The following is a 13,635-nucleotide window of genomic DNA, read 5'->3' on the forward strand; positions in this document are numbered from 1 at the left end:
TCCTTCCTTCCTTCCTTCCTCCCTCCCTCCCTCCCTCCCTCCCTCCCTCCCTTTTTTTCTCATCTTTTGAGCTTTTTTTCTCATCTTTTGTCTCTCTCATGAAAGATGCCCCCGAGAGTAGAAAACCACCTGCCTTAATGTTTATTTACATGACTTGTCTTGGCGAATCATATTCCAAATTTTGCCCATGAAGATCCTCTGGTATCTTTCCTTCTATAATGGTATTGCAAGGTGGAAGTGCTGCTTTCTGGCAGCAGTTCTAAGTAGTTTCTGAGAAGGAGATGAACTATTATCAACTAAATAGTGAAGACAATAAATGAGCAAGTAGAAACAAGGTAAGAACAAGAAAGGAAGACTGAAAGAAAAAGCCAGGGTTAGAAGTTTATACAGCCATAAATTTCATTGGGATCATCAGACAGTGAGGTGAAAAGGACCACAAAAGAAAAATTGATATTTTCCTGTACTTTTTTGAATTAATTAATCAGTTACCCTTGTAAGTAAACAATGATGTTACATCACAAAATGCATTTGCAACTTCATGTTTCCTTTAGATGTGTTCTTGTCTTAGCATCAATTCAGTGATGAATTGTAGGTTAAAGAGTCAAAACTAATTTTAACAAAAGAGACAGTCCTCAAACCTGCTGCTAAATTTTCTGAAGTGGGGATATGAGAAGCATCCAGCAATTATCCTTGTTTAGGCAACCTCAGATATTTTTCTCTTTGCATGTAGAAAGCAGAATCTTGTTAAGCAGGATCTTATTTAAACAATTCAAAAACTTGCAAAGGTATTATTACCCCAATATAACAAGAGTATGAGCAACACTCTATTGATTTATTAGCTGACTAGCACCATTAAAATAAGTCAAAGCTAAGATAATTTTCTCTGTTTCTAGTAGTGATCAGATAAGAAAAATTAGCTGTTGGTTAGCTCATGCCATCTTCATTATTAATATCCACCAATGCAGAACATATTTGAAGTGAAAAACTCTGATTCTAGTCTCATTCACTCTACTGTAAATTAGGAGTATCTTCATTCATGTCAGTAGAGTTATGCTGCTGTAATGCAAATTAGAATAATAGAATGCATATCTGTTCAAATTCAGACAAACTGAAAGCAATAGGAGAATCTGACTCTCAGTGAAAACTGTTGTCCAGCTGGGAACAGAATTGCCTAACATCATTCCTATATGTTAAAGATATAATTTCCAAGGGTGTGCAATGCTAATATATAAAAAAGTACACTGTTGTACCATGCTTTTGTTGGTCCATGTGCTTACTAACAGCCAAGTACTAAAAGGGGTTTTAAATCTTCTTTTTATTTCTTTTACAAAAAAAAATTGTTTTGATATATGAAAATTAATGTGTACCATCTGCAGTATTCTCTCCTCCACCAAGTCTACAAATATTTAAAAGCAAACACATTTAATGATCAGGGCACAAATCCAAACATAGATAGAACAAATTACAAGACACCTTTCCTGGAAATGCCTCTGAACTGTATATGGAAGCTGAAAAACAGATGTCTGTTTACTCTTTTTTTTCAGTTGGCAAGTTTAAATATGTGGGGAAAAAAACCTCTTCTTAACTTCATAAATATATGTGAGCACTGAAAGTCATTTCTGTAGAATCTAAGACAAATTTATTACAAGTCCATAAAAGCTGTTAAATTAAGCAGTTTGAATGCTACACTGCAGTCAAGAGCTCTGAAACCAGAGAAACTATAACTTGAAATAAAACCTTTTTCTTAAAATTATTGTTCTTCTGACCCATTTGGAAATAGCAGAGGATTTGTCGTGTGATCTGAGACAAGATAGATGCTTTCATATTAAGTACTTTGAGGAGCAAGAAGGAAGAGGAAATAAATATGTTGGTTATTTTGAAGGAAACAAAGACCTTTCAAATAAATTTAGCACAAAAAAATGTATGAGTTATTGCAATGTTTTCATTGGTTAGAGGATTGGCTCTCCCCTTAGCAACATAGGCATTTTAAGCAGATGAGATAGATTAGGAATGGGAAGCGAACAGTGACAAAGATGGCTTTAAGGGACTTATCACTTCCAGAGTTATCAAAGCTAAAACACACCAACGTGTATGAGAGGCCTGTGACCTGTACTTTTCTATTTGGGTTCACTGCCCCCTGACAGAAGAGCAGAGTAAAAGAACTTCGTTGTGCTGTTGCTTTCACCAAACTGGTTCTTTCTTTGCTCTCCAGCCCCTCCTGTTGCATGAGGCCAGCGAGCCCTCCCATCTTGGTCACACCTCTGCCAGTGGCCGGGAATAGATGACTACAGGAGAACATAAGGGTGAAGCAAGTTTGCAGCGATACTTCCCAGCTTTCTCTCTTTGAGCAAGCTGCTAGTTAGCAGCTTCCTGAGGCAAATCATTTTGTCTGGCTAATAAATATGTCTTTACAAGTTTTTTCCAACAACTTTGCTTAATTGTTTCCTGAGCCCATTTGAACCTCTGGCTTCCACTGAAACTAGAAGCAATGACTTCCACAGTTTTTTTACAGTGGCCCTTCTTTTCTACTGTTAAAAGTGTTCCTAAATAATTTTATTGTATTTGGTTTGTTGCTCATACAGTGTAAAAATTGAGTATTTCCCTTTCCAGTTTTTCCATATCAATTTCTTCAGTCAAGTCCTCCTCCAAACTATCTCCATTTCAACAATCATTTTATTTTTGCTAATTAACTTAGCATAACTGAAAAGTTTGTTACCTTTTATATTCATGTCCTGAATCATCTCTGATCTGTTTAAATAAGGTCCATTTATCTCAATGGGGTTTTTTTCTGTCGCTTGTTTGAATTTTGTTTGTTCTATACACTATGCTTCATTTGAGTACAGCATTCTGTAACGTCACTACCAGAAGAATAATCTCAAATGGCACAAGTTTTGGCACATTGGCTTTCTGATAGTAAGTTTAAAAACGTACCCATTTTTATTTAAAGTTCCATCAATGGATTTCTTTTTCCTTGGATAGACTATGTCCCTAATACCAGTTCAATTTTTTATTAAACTTTCCCCATTCTTAACAAGCTGACTCTGCTCTTTATGCCATTTCTCACACATACTGACACTGCACTCTGTCTAACCCTGTTCGTGGTACTGAGAACACCTCTCAGGTCATCTTTATTCAAAGATTTTCTATAATCTGTTGCTACTACTCTACAATATGAGCTCTTGAGATTTCCATTTTAAAGTTAAGTTTTCAGTGAACAAAAGAGAAGTATTTTGTCATGAGGAAAGCATCAAACGCAATTTCATGTCATTGTTCACCCCTTGCTGTTTCATTTCTTAAGGTGCGCCTTCTCATTCTGTTAAGTATGTCTATTTTCACACGACATTTCAAGATTTTAGTGCTGCCTTGATAGTTTATTCCATGCCTGCTTTCTTTGTTCTTTCCTAGCCTAATAAAACTGGGAAGGGCTTAATTTCCTCCTATTTTCAATGAATTGTTGCAGGAATATTTTTCTCATTCATTCTATGAGCTTGTGGGTGGCTATACATTACTTTGGACTGCAACATGCAGAACTTTGCAATAATTTCCCCCATTGTTACAAGGTTTCTTGTGATAGAAAAATGTTCAGCACATCAAAAATTGAAGTCATAATGGCATTCCATTCCAAAAGAAAAACATAGAATTTCCTATACATTTTATCATAGAATTGTTAAGGTTTGAAAGGACCTCCAAGATAATCAAACCTAACCATTAAACCAGCACTGCCAAGTCCACCACAACGCCATGTCCCAAGCACCACATCTACTATGTTTTCTTGAACACTTCCAGGGATGGTGATTCCACCACTTCCCTGAGCAGCTTGTTCCAATGCTTCTCATCCTTTCAGTGAAGAATTTTTTTTCTAATATCAAATCAAAACATTCCCTGGCATAACTTGAGACCATTTCTTCTTGTCCTATCACTTGTTACCTGGGAGAAGAAACCAGCCCCCACCAGTCTACAGTGTCCTTTCAGTTACTTGTAAAGAGCAGTAACATCCTTCTTGAACCTCCTTTTGTCTGATCTAAACAACCCCAGTTGCCTCAGATGCTCCTCGTTAGTCTTGTCCTCCAAGATCTTTCAGCCTATGGGGCCAAAGTGCTCTGTTTTGCCAGCATAGACTGCACTGATTTGTTTCTCTTCTGCACTTAGCTACTGAATCTATAAAATGTATATTTACTGAGGATAGTGTTAGAGAGAAGTCAGAAACCCAAAACCAAGACAGTGTGAAGAAATTGATTGTTCAGGCTGTAAAATATGCTAGGCCAAAAAAAAAAACCAAAAAAAAAAAAACCAAAAAATGAAGTTGCCTATGTTACAAAATTACTAAAATGAGAACCTTTAGTGGTCTTCTCCAGCTCCTCAAATATTGGTCATTGCTTTCTCTTTTCATTTTTTACGGTCAATTGCATGTTTCAGTAAGTCTTACCTTGAGTGACTGTGCATTAAAGAATATTATTATTGCCCAATGTCCTATTAGACAGTGGCTGCCCTGGTTTTTTAGTTTGCTAAACACCGTAAGCCAACAATTCAGCTTGAAAAAAGAAGAAAATAAAATGCTACAAAATGCCAAAAAGAAAAGAAAATGTTAGAGTTTCTAGATACAGATCAACATTATACTGCAGAAATTAGCCTAGCCTGAATGTCAGATGAGCCTTTTAGTGAATTAAACCCACATTTTTTCATCTCAGTCAAGTCACCTTGCATTTTAGAAGTCAAATCCTTCAGTTCTCATGCCTGAGTATAACACTACTTATTTTTATGGGCAGATTTTTCTCTTCCCTTTGCCACTTGGCATTATTTGAGCCTCAGATAATTATAGTTCTGCTTTTCCTACTGTAAAGATGTGTGTGTGCTTTGCAGGAAGAGCCTATTATCTATGGAGGGGTGAAGGAAGAAGTGACTTAGGGACCACCTTTGCTGCTGGTAAAGGCAATTTTGGAAGAATCAGCCCTGTGACCAAGACTATGGAGAATTACCCACCTATTGTGCAGCCACACATTGGGGCTGGCAGGGCCCTCAGTGGGCTCAGATGTGTGACAATACACACATCACTGTTGATTTGGGCCATCAGATAGAAACCCATCAGCACAGGAACTTTCCTTGCTTTTTCCTTGTATTTATAAGCAAGCTGCCAGCTCAGAGTCATATATTAAAAAACTATTTTAATCTCTCCCAATACTGTTACACGTTGAGGCGCCAACACTGAAAAGGAGACAGACCTATTTTCCTGTGAAGTTAAAAATGTGAGGCAGTGCTTAATATGCTTTGAGTGATGAGTATGAACCAGGAGATTGCAGCAGACCTGCACCTTTATATTCCTTTCAGCAATGGTTTGGGGGTAAGGATGTCTCAGTCTCTGCAGTTCTTCCAGTGATTGTGAAGATAAATAATCCACTTCTGTGGGGTTCAAGACTATAAACAAGACTGAGTCTGTGATGCTTTTCATTCTTTCCTCTTCTAAAATGTAATAATATTGGCTGCACATTTTTCATTTTCTGTTATAGAACAGCTTGCGAACAAGGCATCCTTGTCTCAGTTTAATTTCAGCTGGATCAGATTAACCAAGATACTCAAATAAAAATCTAAACATCACATGGCAAAGCATGAGCAAAGCTTGGAAAAGTATCATTTGAAAAAGCACTATTCACATTTTTCCTTCAAAGTTTGCTGCCTGTTTAAATGCTTAGGCCTTCTCAGATGGTTTTTGCTATTTCTTTACTGACTTTTTCTTCTGACTACTTCAAATCTTTAGGTGTGAAGACCATTTCTTGTGAAGCACTGCTAATCTCTTGGCATTTTCAACTTTATGAGGATTCTGTATGTTTCTATACATCATTGTCTGTTGCTTGCAACCATCTATAGAAAACTGTCCTATTTAACCTCATCTTTTAGCTACTCATCTACAAACTGAGTTCACAGAATTTCCTTAGTGTAAATTTCTGTAAAAACATAAATTTTAGGTGCTATAAGTGAAGAGGGTGAAGGATGGCAAGTTTACCATGTAAATTTATAAGAATTACATAAATCCTGATACTTGTGCACTGAAAATATCCAGACTGAGTCCACTAAGTCCAAACTAAATGTCAGAACATGAGAAATCCATCCCTTCCTTTAGCCATTTTGTTTCCTTTCTGTAAATTTGCTTAGTCATTCAATTGTGTAAAAAACCCCACAAATTTTTTCTGGCTTCAGTAGATCTACTCACATCTACAATTACCTAAACAGACGTGATTTATAACCTGTGTAAATATTTATGTATTTTTTTAGAGGACTTATAAAGTGCTCCTTCATTTTCCATTGTTCTTCCCAGAGGGAAAAGACTGAGCTGGATCATGAGATGGAGAATCTACATTGAAAAATGAGCTGTTGAAAATGCACCCCAAATTATTTGTTACTTTGTTGTTAAAGTTTACTGAAGGTCTCTAATTAATATGTATATGCAGGGAGAAAGGAAAATTAAGGGAAAAATACAGGAGTGTGGTATAATTACACAGATCAGCGTTGTCCCATCAGTAATACTGTTGGAAGTACTAGTGAACCTATCAATCTTGAAGGTCTTGAAGATCTTTGTAAAAAAGTGGTGAGAATGATAAACACCATGAGAATTTCTTTACAAAATTATAATATTTTACTACAGGAAACAAATCAGAAAGGTCAAAAATGAACGGCAGTATGAAAGCAAAATACATGTTTCTGCTCTTAACTCATGGCAAAAGAAGGAATCACAGAATGAAAACAGTAGTGGGAAATAAAAGATAGACCCAACAGCTTTTCTTCCAACAAGGTAAAAATAGACTATAAAATTGATTAAGGTAAAAAATTTAACTACCTTTTAGAAGGTCCCATAATCAATATATACAACAAGAATATTCAGGCTTGTCACTGCTAATTATAACTAAAGGTTTTGACTTAGCTTTCCTGTGTTAGAAATTAGATGAGATTTCTGAAGTTTCCTGTGGAAATCCTATATCCCATAAATTAACACACTGTGGAATCCACTAATAATGGAATAAGATGCACCTTAAAATAAGCTAAATTTCTTTTCTCCACAAATCCATCTTACTGTAAGTAAGCCAATTATACCCAGATAAACTATACATCTCCTGTTTTCACAAAACCACAGTAAACATGGATGATTACAGCTGAACTGAATGTTTTTTAGGTTACATTATTATCTTCAAAATAATTTAAGAAAAATATATTCCATCTTGAATATAAGATTGCAATATCTATGAATAATTAAGAAAACAGGCTTTGCTTTTAGTTAAAGATGAAAAAATGTACACATCAGAATGATGCCAAAAGATTTTTGCTTTTTATATATTTTTAATATATTTGTAGCTCTGTAGACTATTGTTGTATAACTGTAAAGTTTCTTAGCTAACTCAAATAATTTTCCTACCCTGTTAGGCAAATACATTCCTGGAATCATATTTTAATCTTGCTTCTTCAGTGAACCAAGGTTGTTTCACTTTCCCATTTTTAGACATAAACAATGTAGGGCTAGAAGCAAAGGGAGGCTTCAATACTGGGCTCAGCCAAGAGGGGAATTACTTCATTAACAGTATTTCTAATTGGGGATTATTGTCAATTATGCTAATTTGCTAAACTTATAAAAGTGTTGAAGCCCTGTATCATGTGCGCATTTAATCATCTTAACCTTGTTTGGCCCTTAATTTTAGAGGCTATCAAGCAACAAGAACATAAAATTTTCAATTTAGATATGCAGATTAACCCCCCTCCCAAATTTGTACCTGTGTGGTAGGCAAAATAACCTCACAGAATTGTAGTAATAATGTATTCTTAAATCTTGCACGTGGGTCTTACTCAGCTCTCCCTCTATGGAGAATACGAGAGGGTAGCATAAATTACCTGGAGACTGTCCTATATTGCTCTTCAGCAATTCAAGATATTTGCACAGGAAAAAGTTTCCTCCTCCCAGACCCATGGGCACAGCTTACTATTGTAGGCTGAGAGTACACTGGATAGAAAGAAAAGGGGCTCACACTGCCTCCCGTACATCAATCCATCTTCTAGGAAACTAGTATTTAATTCAGTATCCAGAAAGTGTTCCCTCACTCTGCTAGACCCAGCATAGCCAGATAATATTTCTCCAATCTGTGGAAAGGAATACACTTAAGAGGAAATATAATTTTTTAAAAACTTACAGTTATCTCTGCTAGTTTCTGTTTATACTTTTATTTTAAAGCAAACATTTTTAAGCAGTAATGAACAAATCAAGCATGAGTTATTAAAGATTAACAAAGTACTCAATACTGCAGTACTCAAATAATCATATATTCATTTTAGAATTAATGGTTGAATAGACATCTGGAAAACATATCAAACACATAGGGATGTCCCACAGATCAAAAGTAGCACCTTTCAGTTGTTCACCTCTGATCCACATGTTCTGCTAAATAGTTGTTAACTAGTTTGAGAAACTTCCTGCTGCTTAGAGTAGAAGTTGACTTCAGGTGAGCAAAGCATTTACAGCCTGCTTGTTTATGTGCTTGCCCTTGTAGTTGCTATGCATGCATTTAACTAATTAGTGAAGCAATGAATGCATCTATAATTTATTTAAATGGAGCCAGGGGCTGTTCTCTGGTCCTGAGTGAGCGGGTCACAGGCTAGATATGTCAACACTACTTTACTCTCTGCTTTGAGTCTTTTGTTGGCCTCTCTGCTGGTACTGGCTGTATCTGCACAGAAAACTGAGCAAAACCTTTGCAGTGCCTGAGTGTGATTTGGAGGTTAAACCAGGACAGGAGCCATTTCCAACATACAGTTTTCAGGACACCACATGTTTTCCAAACTCTGTGTATATGAGCAGCTCCAGGTTCCTGGCTTGTGTATTCGTCCCTGGATCTTCTTTGCTGCACTTCTTGAAGGTGGGTGAAAAATTTTTGATTTTTACTCTCAGCAGAAATCTTCCTTGATGGTCATGACTTTTTTAAGATGATAGAGAAATGAAATTTGCTAGTCAATGTCAGTGACATTAGCTGGTTCCTTTAGCATTACTGGATTCATCCCACCCCAAATAATTGAATTTTTTAAAGACTTCCTTAAGCTGTAGCTTCCTCTGGTGTAAATAGTGTCATTTTCACACCCTCTCCAACTAGATGCAAAAGACCTGAGAGCAGACCTTGCCAAAAAAGACTATGACGAAAATGTCATTGAATATTTTTGCTTTTTCTGTGTCCTTTACCATCAGATAAGCACACTGAGCAGCAAACCCACATTTTTCTTAGTTTTGCTTTTGCTGTACATAAAGAAACTCTTCTTTTCATTCATGGACTTCACCAGTTTCAGCTCCAGCTAACACCTGACTTTGCTAACTTCAGCCCTAGATGTTTAGGCAATATCTCTATAGTTCCCCAAGTAGCCCATCCCAATTTTCACCTTCTTTGTATTTCCTTCTTTTTTGGCTCAACACAGTGGTAAATCTGCTTTCAGAACTGGACACGATAAAAATGTTCACAGTCATCCAAAGTGAAAAGCTCAACTTGTACAAGCACTTCTACTTCAAATGTGCCCGTAATTTTTTGAGGAGTTTTAAGTTAGGTCAGGCATCATCAATTTTTCAGAGCTAACATGAAACATTAATAAATAACCCACTACACAGAATCACAGAATCACCAGCCTGCCTTCATTTTTCATCTGTGTACAGCCAGGTGACCCAGCAGCCCTCAGACCTTGTGTGGATAGTGGCTGAGCCATGGCCTACAAGGACCTGAGAAGCAAGCAGGGAGCTGCTGGTTGCCTCTGCTGTCCCTTCCTGCTGCCCATCCTGTCATCCATATGACAGGTTGCTATGTCAATATTTATTTCCTGCTGGAATACACACTGTTTACTCACTTAGGATGGAGAAAAATGTGGGAGAGCAAATAGGAAAATAGAGATGTGCAGACCTATCTAATGACCTAGAGTTACTCACACTGTTGGAAATCAAACTCATTGATTTCTCCCAGTATTTTATATACCAGACCTTTGCATCTCAGAACTACAGGACTGTGACCAGTGTGGCAATATGGTCCACAAAAAAAAAGAGGCATTCACAAGCCCGACCATTTTAATATATTCTTTACTTCAAAAAGTATACTCTTTCCTTGAAGTAGTGGATCACAGCAGAGCTATGGCTGCGTGTGCCATGAGCTATGACTGTGTGTGCCATGTAATTTCAGCTGCTAATCAAAGCCTCCATTGCCTGTACTGGGTGCCTGTTGAGGGTTACACACAGGGGAGGCTGCTGGAAAGGCTTGGACAGATGCTGCTCCTAATCAGCACCTATTAAGTTTTCTCCTGAGCGTAGTTTGGCTCCTTGGAACACGGAGGAGTCACTTAGCTGTGTGTAGGTCAGGTGCTCACAGGGGTGATGTTTAATGTAAGACATGATAAGTGCTGGTACAGAAGACCGCTGTGCTTCGAGGCAGGCAGCCAATACCATCGCCAACAGCTCACAGCCCTTTGTGGGAGCTTCCATCTGAGTAAACAAGTGGTATTTATCATGAAAGTGAGGCTATGCCTATACTAACAAATTAGTATTCCAGACACAATTCTCCAGAAATTGCATTGATACTACTGAACTATTTTACTCTTCAAGCAGGACGCTATGTCCAAACTGTATTTCAATTCACTAATATCAGCCCAGGTATAGTCTGAATGTGTACAGCTCCTGTCAGTTAGAGGTCCCTGGAAGTTTGATGTAATTTTGAGTGAAACACAAAGAATCATTTGTGTTTGAAGAAAGGTGTGTGGTGCAGCATCCCATGAATATTTCCATCGATGCACGAGCATGACTAGACAGATCAACCATTATAACTCACGGACTTCTGTTACAGAGGTTCAACAAGGTTCTTAGAGCAAGAGATAGCTTAGGGCCACTTTAAATTCTTCCACTTGCTCCTAGCCTCAAGGCTTGTTCAATACCAGAAATACAATTGCAGGAAGGTGTCTATTAAAGCCTAAAGAATTGCCATTTTAAAAAATCAGGAAACATTCTCAATGTTTTGACTTTAGTCCAATTGGTTTTGCTACCTATCCAAGCATCCCGGAAATTTTTCTTCAGTGACGCAAGAGATGGCACAAAGTTCCTAGGGAGGAACTTGAAAAAAATTGGTCAGTAGCTTCAACTATAAGGAAGGAGTACTGTAATCTGTAATTTATATTGCTCCCAGGAATCCAAGGACTGTTAGCAAATTCTTTGAAGGATTATAACTTCTTACAAAGATGTGAGCTAAATAAACCTGCCATGGGAGGTCTCATCTTATCAAGTACTGGCAAAGATGGGGATGGTGCTGATTCCTTCTGAGATAAAGAACTTCAAGTGATAAAATTGATAGGGAATGCCTTACAGGAAAAAAACCCTCAGCAAAATCCCCAATGATTCTTCACTTCTAGAAAGGCACCAGAGTAGAGACTCATATCTTCAACATAAAACAGATAGCTCTAGGCACAGAAGGGTGCACATGCTACATTTAGCACACTAAGATTTACTTCCCCTCCCCTCACCCTCTCAAGGATTAGCCAATAGAACCTTAAAAAAAAATGAGCATACTTGCATGGGTGCAAGTGACAAGCTTTTATTACCTGGAGTGAATAAGGAAGTAAACCCTCTGATTTTCTTTTTATTTTATGAATGATTATGTACAAAAGAGGCGACAGAGATTTAAAAGCAAAAAGGGTAAGGAATCCAAAGTGATTATGTATTGGGCTGACAGCAAAAATTCAAAGCCCACAGAGTTCCTGTGTTAGGCAATAATACAGGAGGCAATAATGTGTCCTGGGTTACAGATGCTTGATAGAGTACAGAGGAAGATTGAATGAAATACCATCAACTCATGGGAAGCTTACAACATGTTTCTATTTGTGAAGAATTTGAAATGCTGATGGCAGACATATTTCACACCCTAAATTACTCCATTTAATTTGAAAATAAAAGCTCTTGTATACATTAGGATACAAGTTTAAAAGAGCAAACTATTAAAAAATTAAAGAAAGACCTCACCAAAATTCTCCATGACAAAAGCTATTCAGACAATTATCTCTATGCCAATGTCTGAGTCCAGGAACTGAAATTTCAATGTCCACAATTCAAACTGGTTAAAATTGTTCTGGAACTGGTTTTTACTCAATAGTTCCTCTGCTAAAAAATTCTGGGGAATTGTTCAGCAGGTAGCACAGGCAAAGTGATATTCTCAGTAGGGTCTGTGAATAAACAAACCTCCTGTCCTGCAGTCAGCTTACCTATACTAAGGCAGCCTAATCCTGTCAGTTCTCGTTGGGACTGGAAAATGAACCTGGACATTGTTACTTTGCTGATATAACCTGACAAAATTTTGAACATATCATAAATGTAGATTTATTTTATACCTTTCCATCTAGGAACTGTCCCTGTCTTCCATTTTGCACTGATACACAGAAAACTTACTTTTCAGATCTTCTGTGAATATGTAAGTAGCATGTGAAAATAATAGTTACAGTTGCTGATAGTTAAGATGCTTCTGCTGGAAGAAAAAAGATCTCCTGATCTCAAGGGATCTAACTTTATCATTAGGATAATGTCATTTAAGTATGATTAAAAACATCCCATGTAATTCTCCCACCTTCAGCACAATTATATTTCAAAAATAAGGTTCAAACTGTAGCACATTTGATAGTAAGTGCTAAATAATTTGCTTTTTCCACAGACTGACAATCACATACTTTCACTGAATTATTTCCTAGACAACCTAGTGAGAGTTCTGTGATTTCCATTATTCATTACTTTTTTGAGCTGATAGTAGACAGGAACTCCCATGGCTGTCTTCATTTTCAGAATAAATGAATGATAAAAATGGGATTTTTCTTTGTCCTACACACAAAGCCTGTTTTCCCTCCGTACAAGAGGGAAAGGAAATTTCTCTTAGTTTCTCTGGTCACCTTCTGAGTCAGTTTTGCACCCACAGAGCACGCTTCTGTGAACCAGGTTCATGGTTGTTTTTCACCCTTTTTTTCCTCATGGGTGTGCATTCTTCCAAGAGTCTTCAGGCCCCTGCAGTTGCACCCACTCAGAGGGAAACCTCTCACAAAGTGTAGCTCATCTTTTTCCTGGCTCTGATATTTGGCTAATTTTTTTAGCAGTTGTTAATTTTTATAGCTGTCAACCTGTAAAGAAGGCTGAACTAGACTTGTTTTGTTTAAACTGAGTTTTTGTTCTCTGTTGACCCATTCAAAGAAAATAGTAACACCTCTCAGTACAAGAAATATCTATTCTGATTTCACTCTTTCCTGTGATTATTCACTGTGCAAGAAAACCATTGCAAGTTTGATGATAGTTATATTCAATCCTGCCTGCTGGAATTCCTGCTGCAGTTCTGCTGGCAGCCCTGATACTTCACCCAAACTTGAAAACTCCATCAGTTTGTAGTTGCTATGCCAACAAATCATTGGCTATGGACCAGCTTCACAAATTGTCAGCCAAGAAACCCTGGAAAACCTGTCTGACCCTGAAGGCCGTGTATGCACCTTCCCTTGGGGAAGTAAGAATAAGAAACTGGAGCATGCATGGGGATTGCAAGGGTTCATTGTCACAAAAATCCCCTGATTTCTCTTTGCCTTAAATGTTAATAATACTAGCATTCCCTTTAATCAGAA

The sequence above is a fragment of the Melospiza melodia genome, chromosome 3, assembly GCF_035770615.1.
Source record: "Melospiza melodia melodia isolate bMelMel2 chromosome 3, bMelMel2.pri, whole genome shotgun sequence".
In the NCBI taxonomy this organism is placed as follows: domain Eukaryota; kingdom Metazoa; phylum Chordata; class Aves; order Passeriformes; family Passerellidae; genus Melospiza; species Melospiza melodia.